Source organism: Peromyscus maniculatus, chromosome 14 (genome assembly GCF_049852395.1).
Source record: "Peromyscus maniculatus bairdii isolate BWxNUB_F1_BW_parent chromosome 14, HU_Pman_BW_mat_3.1, whole genome shotgun sequence".
NCBI lineage: Eukaryota > Metazoa > Chordata > Mammalia > Rodentia > Cricetidae > Peromyscus > Peromyscus maniculatus.
Window position 1 is genome coordinate 3,611,011 of NC_134865.1, and position 14,365 is coordinate 3,625,375.

Genomic DNA, 14,365 nt, shown 5'->3' on the forward strand with positions numbered 1-14,365 from the left:
TTGACCCAGACATTACACCTTAAACACATGTGAAGTGAGTCTTAAATCTAAGTCTAGAAGGGTAAATAATAAAGCTACTAAAATAAATTATTACATAATATTTTTATATTTTAAGTTAGAAAAACTTTCCATAGGAAAGAAAAAAATCACTAAGTATAAGATATGATAAATTAGATTTCACAAATAGCATTAACTACTTATCACAAGAAATCATTAAGGAAATGAATAATGTAAGCACCAGAATGTATGAAAATACTTGCAATTTTTTATATATGTATGTATAAAAATGTAAATAAATACACACATATATAATTTTGTCTAATATACACATATATAAAATGGACTTTAAAAGTCATTTAAATTTTCAAACCAAACCTATATAAAAAAAGTAAAATCCATCTACAATATTTAAATGGTAGATAAGAGTAAAGAGGTTCTCTAGAAAAGACAAAGAAAAGGCATTCTGCATCCTTGTTCACCAGTGAAGTAATATTGAAAACAGAGAGACATTTCATTTCTTTGTTATTAGAATAGTTAACGTGTGTGTGCACGTGAGCGCGCGTGCGTGTGCGTGTGCATGGGCACATTTGTTTACACACATGCATGCTCATACATGTAAGGGGAAGGATTTGATGTCAGGTCCCTTTATCATTTCTTACCTTTTTTTGGGGGGGGGGGCGGTTCAAGACAGGGTTTCTCTGTGTAACAGCCCTGGCTGTCTTGAAACTCACTTTGTAGACCAGGTTGGCCTAGAACTCACAGAGATCTGCCTGCCTCTGCCTCCCGAGTGCTGGGATTTACTGCCTGGTTTCTACCTTGCTTAAGATAGTCTCCATTGATCTCTGATTGCCCTGGCTGACTAGGCTACTTAGACAAAGAGGGAAAGAAAGAAGTGATAATCCACCTCACCCTGCCTTTCCACCTCCTGGCACTGGATTATTATATTATACTGGCTCAGCAAGAACTCCACTCACTGAGCCATCTCCCAAGCCCTGCTTTGTTAAAATTAAATATTGCCATTGATACCATGAAAAATGTGGAAAAATTGTAGCATTCATAATTTTCTGGGGCAGTGAATTATTCTACAATCCCTTTGAATAACTAATGTTTTTTTAATCAAACTGAATGCATATTTAATATATAACCATTTCTATTCATAGGATTTGTCCTTCAAAAAATTGTATATAAATTAAAATAATACTACAAATATATTCTAGTAGCTTTGTTATTAATTACCAACATGCCCAACCACAGGAAGACTGACTGTCTTATTTTCTTTTCTACTGTTGTGATAAAAATATACCTTAATTTAGGAAGGAAGGGCTTAATTCAGCTCACAATCTGAGGTCACAATCCGTCATTATGGAAGACCAATAGCAGCAGGAGCTTGTGGCAATTGATCATACTGTATCCACAGTCAAGAAAAAGAGAGCAATGAATACTGGTGCTCAGTTTAATGTGAGCAATTAGTGCAGGAGCCCAGAGAACAGTGCCACTCAGAGTGGTCAGGTCTTCCCACCTCAGTTAATTACATGTTCTGAAGAATATTTCCAAAGCAACTCTATATCTAGTTGACAGTTAGAGGAACCATCACTACATACAAATACAAAGTAGTGTATTTCTTTCTGATAAATACAGCAGAAGTTTTTTTTTTAAATCAAGTATGAATCTCATCTGTAAGTTAACATTATCCTAACACAACATGTGAAAACAATATAAGATTACAACGATATGAATTTATATGAGAATTAGCGAAGTGATACATTTCAATAGACACGGGAACATGATTGTTTATAGTTTGGGATCAATTTCTATAGACAAAAATGTATTTGCCTGGGTGAATGATTCCATTCTGTATTGTAACACTTGTCCAATCTCATCAAATCATGTACTCAAAATATGAGGTAGCTGTTGTATCTAGATTTTTACTTTGGACAGGAAAAAAGTTCAAGGGATCCCAGTTTTGATGAAAATATTGTATATAGATTTTAATACATTATTGGTAGGGTTGTAAAAATGGAACAGCCCCTTTTGACACAATTGTTTGCTACATCCACATTTACTTACATTAAACAAGTATATACCCTGTGGCCTATAAGTTGCCACTGCATGTCAACCTAATTATTTGCAACCTCTTTAAGGTGTAAAACATATCTGTTTCTTGCCATTAATACAATACTATGAATGTACATGTTTGCATAAAAGATATTAAACTCCTTTAACTGTGTTATTTATAATTACAATGAACAATAAAACAAATGCTTATCAATAGGATGAGACATCTACTTCCTCTGGTTTTTAAACTTTTCACCCTCTTCTGTGATCAAAACTCGTTATTTGCATGTAAGAATATAAAATAAAATATTAAAAATAATAGAGTGTATATGTATATTATGTATATATATTTATGATTGGCAATATTGTTGACATTTTGTCCCAACAGTTTTTCCAAGGGAATGACTTGATGCATTGAGGGCATTTAAGAGCATTCTTAGCCTCTGTTTGCTAAGCAGATGTATTATAAATGTGACAATAAAAATATCTACAGACATTATCAAATGTGCCCTGAGGATGAAAGTTCAACTCCAGGTGAAACCCACTGAGAAAAGGAAAAAACATGTATCAATTCACTGATCTGTTATTGCTAAGTACAAACTAATAGACTATTAATAAGCACAGATCATAATGAGTTGTAAAGAAGTAAAGTATTGATGAGTCATTAACAATCTGTTTTCAAACATCAGTTGAGAGGTAGCTAAGAGAAATCTGGTGGATTCAATGGCTTCTGTGAATTTTACAAGTCCTACATTTGGGGTGTTACTATGTTTCTAACATTTAATTTCCAACATATATGAAAATATGACATGTTCATTAAAGTCTTCTAATTCTGAGATTCGATAGTACTAGCATTTGTGCTGAGAATCTTGTATTTATTCCAATTTTGTGACTCTAAATAAGGTATTTTGCTTTTAGAACATTATATTTTTATGTATTTATTTCACATTTACATGTAAATCCAATGATAAACCTAATCATATACTGAAGAATTTGCCTAATATTTTCAAAAAGAAATACCTTTGGTTACACAACAATGTAAATGGAGACTTTTGTATGTTATGTAAGATCACAGGAAAAATTTCTCATAGATTACATTGACACCATTAGCATTTTAAGGCATTAGTACTAATGACTATTAATGATTAATTTATTAGTAATGATGATCTAAAACATGATGCTGGAGTCTACCTAGAGCTGCAGCCAGGGTTGTCATGAAGTGAGTTTAAAGAAAATAGTATGACATTCACTTTAGAATACACTGAGCCAAAATTGCAAGCAATTCATAACACAAACTGAAGGATTACAAAGTCATTCCAAATTCTGTTATAATGTGTAGATTTGCTGCAAAGTACCTATTTCATCGCTACATCATCATTATTTTCAATGAAGATTTAAGATGAAAAACGCAATGCTTAGTTACTAATTAACTTAGCTTAGCTACTGCTTTTATTGGAATATTTCCTGAGTTCAGTCTTTAATTAATACCCCAGATACTAATTCAGTCACTGATTTTAATTTAAAAAGAAGGTAATTGTATAACATTCTGAGTGATATAACTCAAAAGGCAACATTGCAAACTGCATTAACTTACATCACACCATGTGTAATTCCCAGAAAACAAAGGAAGGTAAAAATTTGACTCAAGTTTTCCTTTTGTGACTTGGAAGATTGATTATAAAGAAAACACATGGGAGAATAGCACTTCAAAAATACTTGACTGGAAAGGCATCTCACAAGAACTCTTTACTCTCTCAAGACTGTGTTAGGTTCACATAATAGGGGTCAATTTTAGACATCCAGTTATTGTTTTAATATTTAAATTTCAGTAATTCTCATATTAGTCTCTTCAGTTTCAATGTACCTCATGAACAATAGATATCAACCAAAATGCTTTGTTTTGATTTGTTTTTAATGAAGGGAATTGATCTCAAAGTTATGGACGTAAAATTCAGATATTTCAAGGTCTCACTTAACTACAGTGAAGTTAAGTTTGGTGTATGGCAGATTTATTGCCCCTTTTAAGTCTAGGAACATAAATTATTGTACCTAGTTGTAAATATAGAAGCTAAATTATATGTGCTCAATACTGCATTTGGGCTGCAGTGAATAGATTCACTTCATTGAAAAGCCTATTATCTACCAAGTGAAAATAAATCCATTCTCATGTAACTTTTTATAAATTATTTGTTTGCATTTTATCACTGCCATATCTGATAATTACCTGTCACCTCCTCGATGCTTATAGAACTCACAATATTGAAATAATTTCCAAATACTCAAGAATACATTGTATTTCCCTAAACTTCAGAAATAAAGGCAGTTTGCTGTATTCATCCACTTTCTGTTTCGGTTCTTCAGACACAATGTCCTGTAATTATGAAGCACTCCATACCTTGAGCAAGTTTTACAGCCCACTAAAAAAGCTAATTAATGTTAAGTTCAAAATGGTTCTCTGGCACTGACTTTGCTGTGAGTTGTTGGCTTGGGTCAAATATAGAGTGCACTTTCCTTCGATCTTAAATGACTGAATGCAAGGGTCACTCATTAAGGGAGTTGTAGCATTTCTCAGGCAAGGATACATTACTGATGCTTGGCTTTCCAGAGAAAAGGAAATGAAGTGAAGGCTTGTAAACTAGTCAAAGTTCAGGCAGGGTCAATGCCACACACAGTTCTTAGCAGGTCTTAGCTTGCTCTTGACATTGGGCAGGGGGCAGGTCTCTAGAGGTCAGATATAAAGGAAAGTGTTCCTTTCTTCTTCTCCTTATTAATCTTTCCAATTTTGGCTTAAATGCTGAGCTTGTGTAACTTCAGTTTAAGTTTATATTAAGCATTATTCTTTGGGGGTCTTTCAGAGAAATGTTAAATATTTAGTAGGTGCATTGGGAGGCTTCTAGTTTCATTCACAAAGTGTCCTAACTCCACCTCTTTCTACACCCACATTGTAATGTCATTTCCTTCTACAGATGTCCTTGACAATGTCATACCTGTTGCCAGAGCTTTGTATTTCTTCTCTTCTGCCCACCTGCAACTCCAGGGAGAATGCAATGAAAACAAAGCCCTTTTATTTGAACAGAAGATATTCCTGACTTGATAGCACAAGGTCCACCTAGACACAGCTCAGATAGTCAGTTACTAAGGCCCAGGTATTATCACATTTGGCATTGTATCCTAGAAACATTTTCTCAGTCATTTTTCTCCCCAGACTAAGAATCGCAGTGATCACTTCCCAAATAAACTGTCTTTATGTCATGATTTCCTTTTGCCTTGGCTTTAAGGAACCTTAGGCCAAGATGGAGAAAATGTATGTATTGAGAGAACTTAATAAATATATATTTTCTACTTTATTTATAAGATGATGTGAGACCCATTCCTGATTTTTTTTTTAATTTCATCAAATAGCAATCTATAAAAAAAGGATAGGAAGAGCTGGTACTGTAGTCCTAACATTTTTAAATATGTGTGAACATCTATAAGAAAATATTAATCTTGTTACCATCATATACTTTTTAAATTTGTCCTACATTTGAACTCAAAGCATTCCACTTTTGTAAGGTATTAACAATGGGAGCCCCAGTTTCCACATCTGTAAAACTGAGAACATGTGTAGCATAATGGAAGCCTACATGATTAACACAGCAGATAAGAGGTAGTAAATGGTATATTTCTTGTCATATATCAGTCTAATTCCAAACCGAGCAATTTAAAATGAAGCATTTAATGTATTCAGTACTCTACAATTTGGACTGGGTAAACAGGAATTTTTCCTGTCTTTATCTCTGTTCTCCTTTCTCTGTCTCTGTCTCTGTCTCTTCATAAGTTATTCTTGAGATTGTCTCTGTTCAGAAGATTCACTAGCTGGTAGTTGAAGATGGCTATAATCGCACACCTGACGATAAGCTAAAGTCCTTGGGAGTCTTTTATGAAGCACTTTCAAAGAATGCAGAAAAGTAATATTCCAGGTGGGAAGGAGGAGTATCCACACAACATCATTGAGGCTGAGGATTTCAGCATAAAATTATTTCTCTGAAACTACTCTTTTGTTTACAGCAAACCACCAGATCTGAAGGAAATATAAATAAATTCCAATTCTTATTGGAAAAAAAAGTAGTAACCTGTGGCTTTTTTATGCTTTGATTAAAATAGAATTTCCTTACTCCCTCCATTCCACTCCCTAGGCCTTCAAACTTATGCTCCTTTAAATCTCTCACATCTCCCATGTCAAGTTGACAATGCCCTTTATATATATAACATGTGTGTGTGGACAAGGTTATATATTTTTATAGTATATGGTTTCCAGGCTGACCTTGTATCTTCCAGAGGCACAGTATTTGCCAACTGCTGATACCACTTTCCATCAGTGAGTCTCACCTATTATATTATTTTACTGCTGTTTTACTTAAGGGAAATTCATTTTTCTTAAAATTACTGAAGATTTTGCCATCTGAATAATATAATTTTTATGTTTATAAAGTTAACTGAATAGAAACTCAGCATACTTCTTTGTCTTTCCCACTCAATCAAAAGTTATCACAACAATATGACCATCACAGGATTCCCATGATATTTTCAGCACCATCAGACCTGAACCCCAAAAAATATAGGCAGAATATTTTGTCAGGCTTGAAAACAAATTACACATTGGAGGAATGTGATTCTGTGAGCTATGGGTGTTTTGAAGCTTCATTTGTGATTTTAGGCATAAACGTAATTTTATCAATGAATTTTTAAAAAGTTTAACACTCAGAACACTTGATCAGGCATCTGCTGTATCCTGTCCAACTTCTGTTCCCTGTCTTCACTCTAGACATGACAAGTCCCTTGGTTTGTGTTACTTGACAAACTGGAAAGATGACATTTTAGAACACAGTTCATTATTTATGAAGTGTGTGTGTATGTGTGTGTGTGTGTGTGTGTGTGTGTTTGCACGTATGCGTTGCACTTGTGTAGGGGAGAATAGAGTAAACCTTAAGTGAGAGAAATTGTGAGTGAATGCAAATTGTTGACATGGGCATAGGCATGTTGAGGACTTGGTCACTTTCCAAATCAACTATAACGTTTTCCAAGAAACTCTTAATTATACTTTTAATTTTCTTTAGTTATGCTGGGCAAACAACAAGACTTACAGAACATTCTTCATAGTTTTCATGTTTTCTGATGATTATTTCATCTTGTATGCATTTTAAAAATTTACATAAATTACATGACTTCAACTTTTCTAGATTATATCAATATAGGATTATTTCCTAATACATAAGAAATATATCATCGAGTAATACCGACTATAGTGGTACTATGGTCAATGACTGAGGGCTTTAGTGAAAGACTGAGACAAATTAGATAAGTGCTTAGATCAAGAAACTGTTGAAATTGTTCTTGGGTAGTTAGGGTGAATAAATGGAAGAGTGTGTGTGTTACAAGCATGGACTTTAGATAATCCAAAGCAACACAAATCCCAAGCAACATGCACATACACGTTCCTAAGTTACAAAAGTAAGGTCACAAATGGCTTTTACAAACTCATGAATAATACTGTCTTAATTTGATGTGTTGCTATATACAAAACATCCCACACTTGGAACTTATAAAAATCAAATGTTAATACTAGGTTTGGGGATGAGTGGATGAAGCACATGACTACCATGCTTGGAGCCCCAGGCTTGATCAGCAGCATTGCATAAAACTTGCTGTGGTGGTGTGTATGCCTGTATTCCCAGCACTGTGAGGTGCCAGGAGATCAGAAGTTTGTGATCATCTTCAGCTACATCTTGGGCTACATGAGACTCTGTCTCAAAAAAGAAAAAAAATCAACTATTAATTTCTAATTAGTCTGGAGATGTTCCAAATCAAAATACCAGAAGGACGGGTGTCACATAAAGGCCTTTATTGATAGATAGAATATCTGTTGATAGATATTCTCACATCCCAAGGAACAGAAAAAAACAAGGACCGATGTGTCTTCACTAGGTTGAGAAGTAAGAGACTGTGTGATCCATCCATGAGGGTTTCTCTCCCAGAATTACGTACTTTGAGAGGACCCATCTTTACACATCATCACAAAGAGTGTTGAATTCAACACACGGATATTGGAGAGAGCATATTCAGTCCATAGAGACTATTTTTATTTGACATAGAGACTATTTAACAGTTTTTTATTATATTTGAAATCTGGGTACCAACGTAAACCAAATAGTTTTACTTTACATACAGTCACACAGTTTTACACAGGTAAACAGATGCCAATGCAGGTGGTTATCAGAGGAGTGAAAGATAAATTCACGAATTCACCACGCTGGCGTTCCTGTCTGGCAATTTTGGATGCTTATGGGAATGCCCCCATGAGCAGAGGGCTTCTTAACTTTGAGAGGAAGGAAAATAACCACAGTGGGGACGTTGGCTTGTTTGGGGGAGAATTTGTTTTCCTCATGATGGTTACTCAGGAATAAAATGTTTCCTTCTAAACATCAAAGGTTTAAAGGGAAAAGAAGGCTCTTTTGCATGATGACTGGAAATATAACTCCTTAGGAAGCCAAACTGCAGTAGGAGCTGATGACAGAGGAAAGATCAAAATAAGAAGGAGTCGAGAAAAGAAGGGAAGTGAAATTGTACAGAAGAAAGGAAAACAGAGAACCTAATAGGATATCTTTTTAGCACACACACACAAAAAAAAGTCCTCAGAGACTGGTCATGTAAGGCAGGGAGTGTTGTGGAAACAGCATTTCCATCTGCTGAAATGAGCCAGGAGGAAAGACAAGAAACAATAAATCAAGACAGCTCTCGAGGGACCATTACCACATCCCCAGTTAGCAGCTTGGAGGGGCAAAATTTAAGTCACCCCTGAGTGCTTCTGTAATTGGACTTGGAATATTTGCAGTGATAAATAGTCTAGTAAAAATATTGATTGGAAGAATAGCGAAAGTAGAAAGGTCTAGGGATGTACAACAGGAGCAGAAACCTAGAGCTGAAATCCCATCTCAGCCGTTAATAGAAATGAGCCCTGGGCAAAGTATCTCAGCTTCATTGGGATAGTTTTGTTGAGATAGTTATTGAGATAAGCTTCAATTTGCTTATCTGTGAAGTGACACTTTTACTGTTTCATTTTGGTTGGAGCAAAATTATAAAGTCTAATAAATTATAATAATTAGAAAGGCCCTGACTTGTTAGCTGGGACCTTCCTATTCCTGAAACTGACTTGTTAGCTGGGACCTTCCTATTCCTGAAACCCATTCAGTGCTCCAGCGTGCTGTTAGACACTGCATATTCCATCTCTTTCTTTCTTTCTTTCTTTCTTTCTTTCTTTCTTTCTTTCTTTCTTTCTTTCTTTCTTTCTTTCTTTCTTTCTTTCTTTCTTTCTTTCTCTCTCTCTCTCTCTCTCTCTCTCTCTCTCTCTCTCTCTCTCTCTCTTTCTTTCTTTCATTTTTTTTTGAGACAGGGTTTCTCTGTGTAGCTTTGGGCCTTTCCTGGATCTCGCTCTGTAGACTAGACTGGCCTTGAACTCACAAAGATCCACCTGGCTCTGCCTCCTGAGTGCTTGGATTAAAGGCATGCACCACCACCACCCAGCTATCTCTTTCTAAAATCAAAAAATTTTTAAAAATAAATGATAGATTTTCTGAGTGTAATATCAATAACTTTGTTAGAGTATTCAGATTTATATAATGATTTAATCATAGGATTTAGAAGAGGTTTTGGGGGATATTGGATGAGAAATACTTCTTAAGCCTTATTTCTTTTATAGTTTAGCCCACGGGGCACTAATTTTCAATGTCGTTTTCTACCTATGTTCTTAAAAGACAAGTGGGCATTAACATATTAATATATTTTATATTTAATGTTTGAAAGTTGTAATATTAGTTTCTTCTGTGAAACTTTTAACATCATAGTAATTAGAAAGAAAAGTTTTGAAAAGTATGTGTTGGAATAAAGGGGGTCTATGTAGAGGTGTGAGTATTGGAGGCTGAAGGTGAACAAGTTACAGTGATAGATATTCCTGAAACCTCACAGTCACCTCCATCTTCTCTGTTTAATGAGTCTCTGTAGACAGTCATACATCAGATGCTACTGGTTGCCATGTCACTTTTTCTTAACTCTCCTAGCTCTTATGCATATAAAAACATCACAAGATAACCCATTTTTCTGAATGTTAACAAAAAGTTAGCAGATCCATTAAACTAAAAATAAAAAAAAAATCAGAATTTAGACTTGCAAATTCATTTTAGAGAAGCTTTATACCTATAACCTATATGAATGAACTAATTGGGTAACCCATGTATTTTCCTACACGAGAATACACACTTTTCATTTTCAACTACACCCAGAATATTAGGAAGAAAACAAAACAAGAAAGGAAGAGAGAGAAAGAGACAGAGACAGGGAGACAGAAACAGAGACAGAGACGAGATCCAATCTAATCATTCCTCTTGAGATTTTGGTAATTCAATGAATGAAGGTGAATGAAGGTGAAAGTCACTAGGATATGCCATGTTTGGGTCTGTTTTGTTTGTTTGTTGGAAAATACTTGGTGACCATCTGTAGGAAAAATAGCACTGACATTAAAAGTGATTTAAAGAAAAATAGTACAGATCACAAGGGCATTATTCTGAAAGGGAAACAGTTTAAAGTATGTGGTCTTCATAGAATATCAGCACATCACTCATTTTTACACTTCATGATGAGTAGTACACACTCAATAAACAGTTCTTGCATTAACATAATTAAGGTTTGACATAGAATTACTAAAGTAGGGTCTAGGTCTAGAAGGATTAAGAAGGGTCACCTAGTAGACAGCAGCTTCTCATACACAATTATCCACATAGACGCATTAAACAGAAAAGGAATTGATTATGAGAGTTCAGCAATCCTGACTTGCAGAATCATGTGAATTAAGAGATTGAGTTTCAAACTAAGAAGTTGGGGAAAGTTTTTTAATGGTGGACAAACTTTTTTCTGTAGTTTGAATGACCACACCTCTAAGACATTGTGTGGAAACTTACATCATGGAACTGAAAAAAAAAATTACATCTATAGAAATGTCCTGACAAAGTTAATTTATGTAGCATAAGAGATTTAAACTTACTGACTTTGTTCAGTTCTCTTAAAGAGTCTCTTGTATGTCTTGGGATTTGTCCCTTACTATTATGAAGAGTTTCAGACTATCATATCCTAGCACAGAAGTTAAAAGGAAAACTGAATTTATCCCTCAAACTGAAAATATGCCACAAGCTTTAGCTTCCCTTGATGGGTGATGTCGTTCTGTATGCTGTGAATATGTGTTGCTCGGATTTGTTGATAAATAAAACTGTTTCGCCAATGGTGAGTCAGAACAATGTTAGGTAGGACATTTTAATGAGGGGGGCAGGGGAGAAAGGCAGAGCTGGGAGATGCTGTAGCTGCCCCTAGGAGAAGCAAGATGTAAAAGTACTGGTAAGCCATGTGGCAAAGTATAGATTTATAGAAATGGGTTAATTTAAGATGTAAGAGCTAGGTAGCAAAAGGTCTGTAATGGCCATAGTTTAAAAATAGTATAAGCCTGTGTGTGTGTTTACTTGGGTCTCACCAGTTGTAGGAGCAGGTAGGACACAGGAATTTTTTAAGTGGCTGTGGGACCTTGGTGCCAGGTGAGCACAGGAAAAATTCAGCTACATTTTCCTTTCCATGTCTTCCTTCCTGTACAACATGTGAATATAAACATGACTGCTTTCCTGCTTAATATAATTAAATGTAGATACATAAAGTACTTTGTAGTCATAAAAGTGAACACTTTTCTTCATTTTATGAAATATATAAAACCCTTCCCTCTGCCTCTGTAAACCCTTCTCATTATCCTTCTGAGAATTTTTAACTGGAAATTTGCAATTTACTGTTGTAAAGCCTTCTATCTCTAGCCAATTTGATTGTACCCCATGGAGCTCAGAAACTCTCTGCTCTATATTATACTTAAATGTTTTTGTAAACAACCAAGTTGCACACTCTCTATTTCTTCCTCAATCAATTACTTCTTATTAAATAAGACAAACTTTACCAGTAATTCCTAATGACTCTGTCTAAGATAACTCTTTTTAGTCAGATGCACATGCTTCAGTTGATTACTGCTTTCACAGAGTGAAATCTCTCACAGACACTGTGCACTAAAGCATGGTTTTAAATCCTTCCTCAACACCAAGTTTCCTTGGAGCAAACCTTGAGACCAACATTTCTGGCCTATAGCCATGGTACTAGGCATATCCTTTCACCACTATGAGCCATTGTTCCTTCTACTTTACTGAGAAGAACAACAGCTTCTTTTTGTCGTGGGGTTGAGTGCCATTTGTATTTTCTTCCTCAATTTTCCTCTGCCCCTAGCTCTGGACTGTTGTCTTCCTGGTGATCCTACTCATCTGAATTAGTCCACTGAATTCTCTTGTCTGCCGATCTCACAGGACCCAAGCTAGAGGAGATGGAGTGTGAAGCATGGACATTCCCTTCTCTAATTCCCAGTCTACTACAGATTAAATGTCTCCACCTACAAGTCTCATCTTTGGATTGACCATACTTATCATAGTTCCATGTATTAGGTCCAGTTCCTCTTCCCTCCATCTGTACTTCTGCCTTAGGCTGTGAACGTCCTTCCATGGGATTTGTCCTGCACCATCAGTGCCACATTGTAGACCCAACATACTTTATGTGGATTGCTTTTTAAAACTCCATTATCATCCTGTTGGCCCCAAGGAATTAATTTAAGTGATTAAGCAAGAGCATTATCTATCATTAATTAATTAATTTAAGATATTTGATGTACTACTGTGACTTAAGAACTGCTGGTATTTATTATAACTGCTTACTAGAAATTATTTTCATACCACAAACTTGTGAAGTGGCTTTTATTGTTCTCTTTTACCCAAGAGAAAACAGAAAAATAGAGAGTCTAAGTAACTTGCCAAAGATCTTGCCTCTAGTAAATGGCAGATGTGAAATTTAACCTGTCAGTCAAGCTCCATGGTATTTGCTCTTAAGGCTGCCTATATTGTTTCACCTACATCCTCCACTAAGCCAGTTATTCTGGGCTCTATTTTTATACACACACCCTTGCTTCAGTGTTGCTCCCTGTATTTCTTCATTTTCTCTCTCTCATTTTACATTTCTCTTCTAATTCCCATGGCTCTATATTGTTGATTATCACTTAGATATCTTCATAAAATACTGCTACCTTGAATTTTGAACAATCAGTTGAGAACAATGATATATTCATAAAATTAAAAACTAAAGTATTCATGTTTTCAGCCACATAAGAAACAGAACTTATGAATCCGTAGATGATGTAAATGCAGAAGAAAAGATCAGGTAGAGGATAAAAAAAGAAAGATAAGAGGAAAAATAGACTTTTGTGTACAAATTATTTCTTACCATCTCAAAGTACTAAAAAAATAGCTTATTTTTAAACATAATTCCAGTTTTTCTAAATTCTCTTCTTTTTAAGATATGCAAGGTCATTTAATTTTATTGTACTTTATAAAAATAAGATATATTATTAAGTGAGGTCACTAGTACATATGCAACAGTCTGTTAATTAAAAAATATTATTAAATTCAAAGAACTTACTCCCCCTAATATAGAGCCAAACCTGTTTTATTTTTTTTTTCTTTCTGGACAGTTATGTCTTTCAGACGTATGTATCAAAAAGAAATAAATTCATATTTTAGATATGAAGCAATGCTTTCCCTTGCAAGATAACATTCAAAAATAAGGTTGCATTACCTTTAATGCTATATAAATATAAATAAATATAAATATAAATAAAATATAAATACATATATGTGAACTACTACATCCTCTAATAGAAATAAATGTGTATTAAATGTTAGCTCTGTTTTAAACACTTTGCTAATTCTTGTAGCTTAGAGCTCAGCACAGGACATTTCATATATTACAGTGTTTCAGCAAAGGAGGAGAAGAAAATAGAAGAGGAGAGGAAAGGATGGGTCAGGGTAGAGACATTAGGCTGTTTGTGGAAAAGTTTATGAATATATTTATAATATAATTTATCAAAGAGGTTATATCATCACTTACCTGAAATATTTTGAAGTTTTAGGTGAATTAAATTTAATTAATTTTTATATTCTATTATAAAAATCCTGACTAAATTAATTCTTTTTAATGATTTAAAAATATTTTGTATAGATCTTTTTTCTAACATATGAAATTAATATAAAAATTTCACTCCATAGAAATGGTCTAGGGAGGGAAAAGAAATATTTCAGAAATATATCCTTGAAATTAAAAATATAATTATAAAAATGGTTTAAATGGTGATATTTAAAAATAGACTAATAGC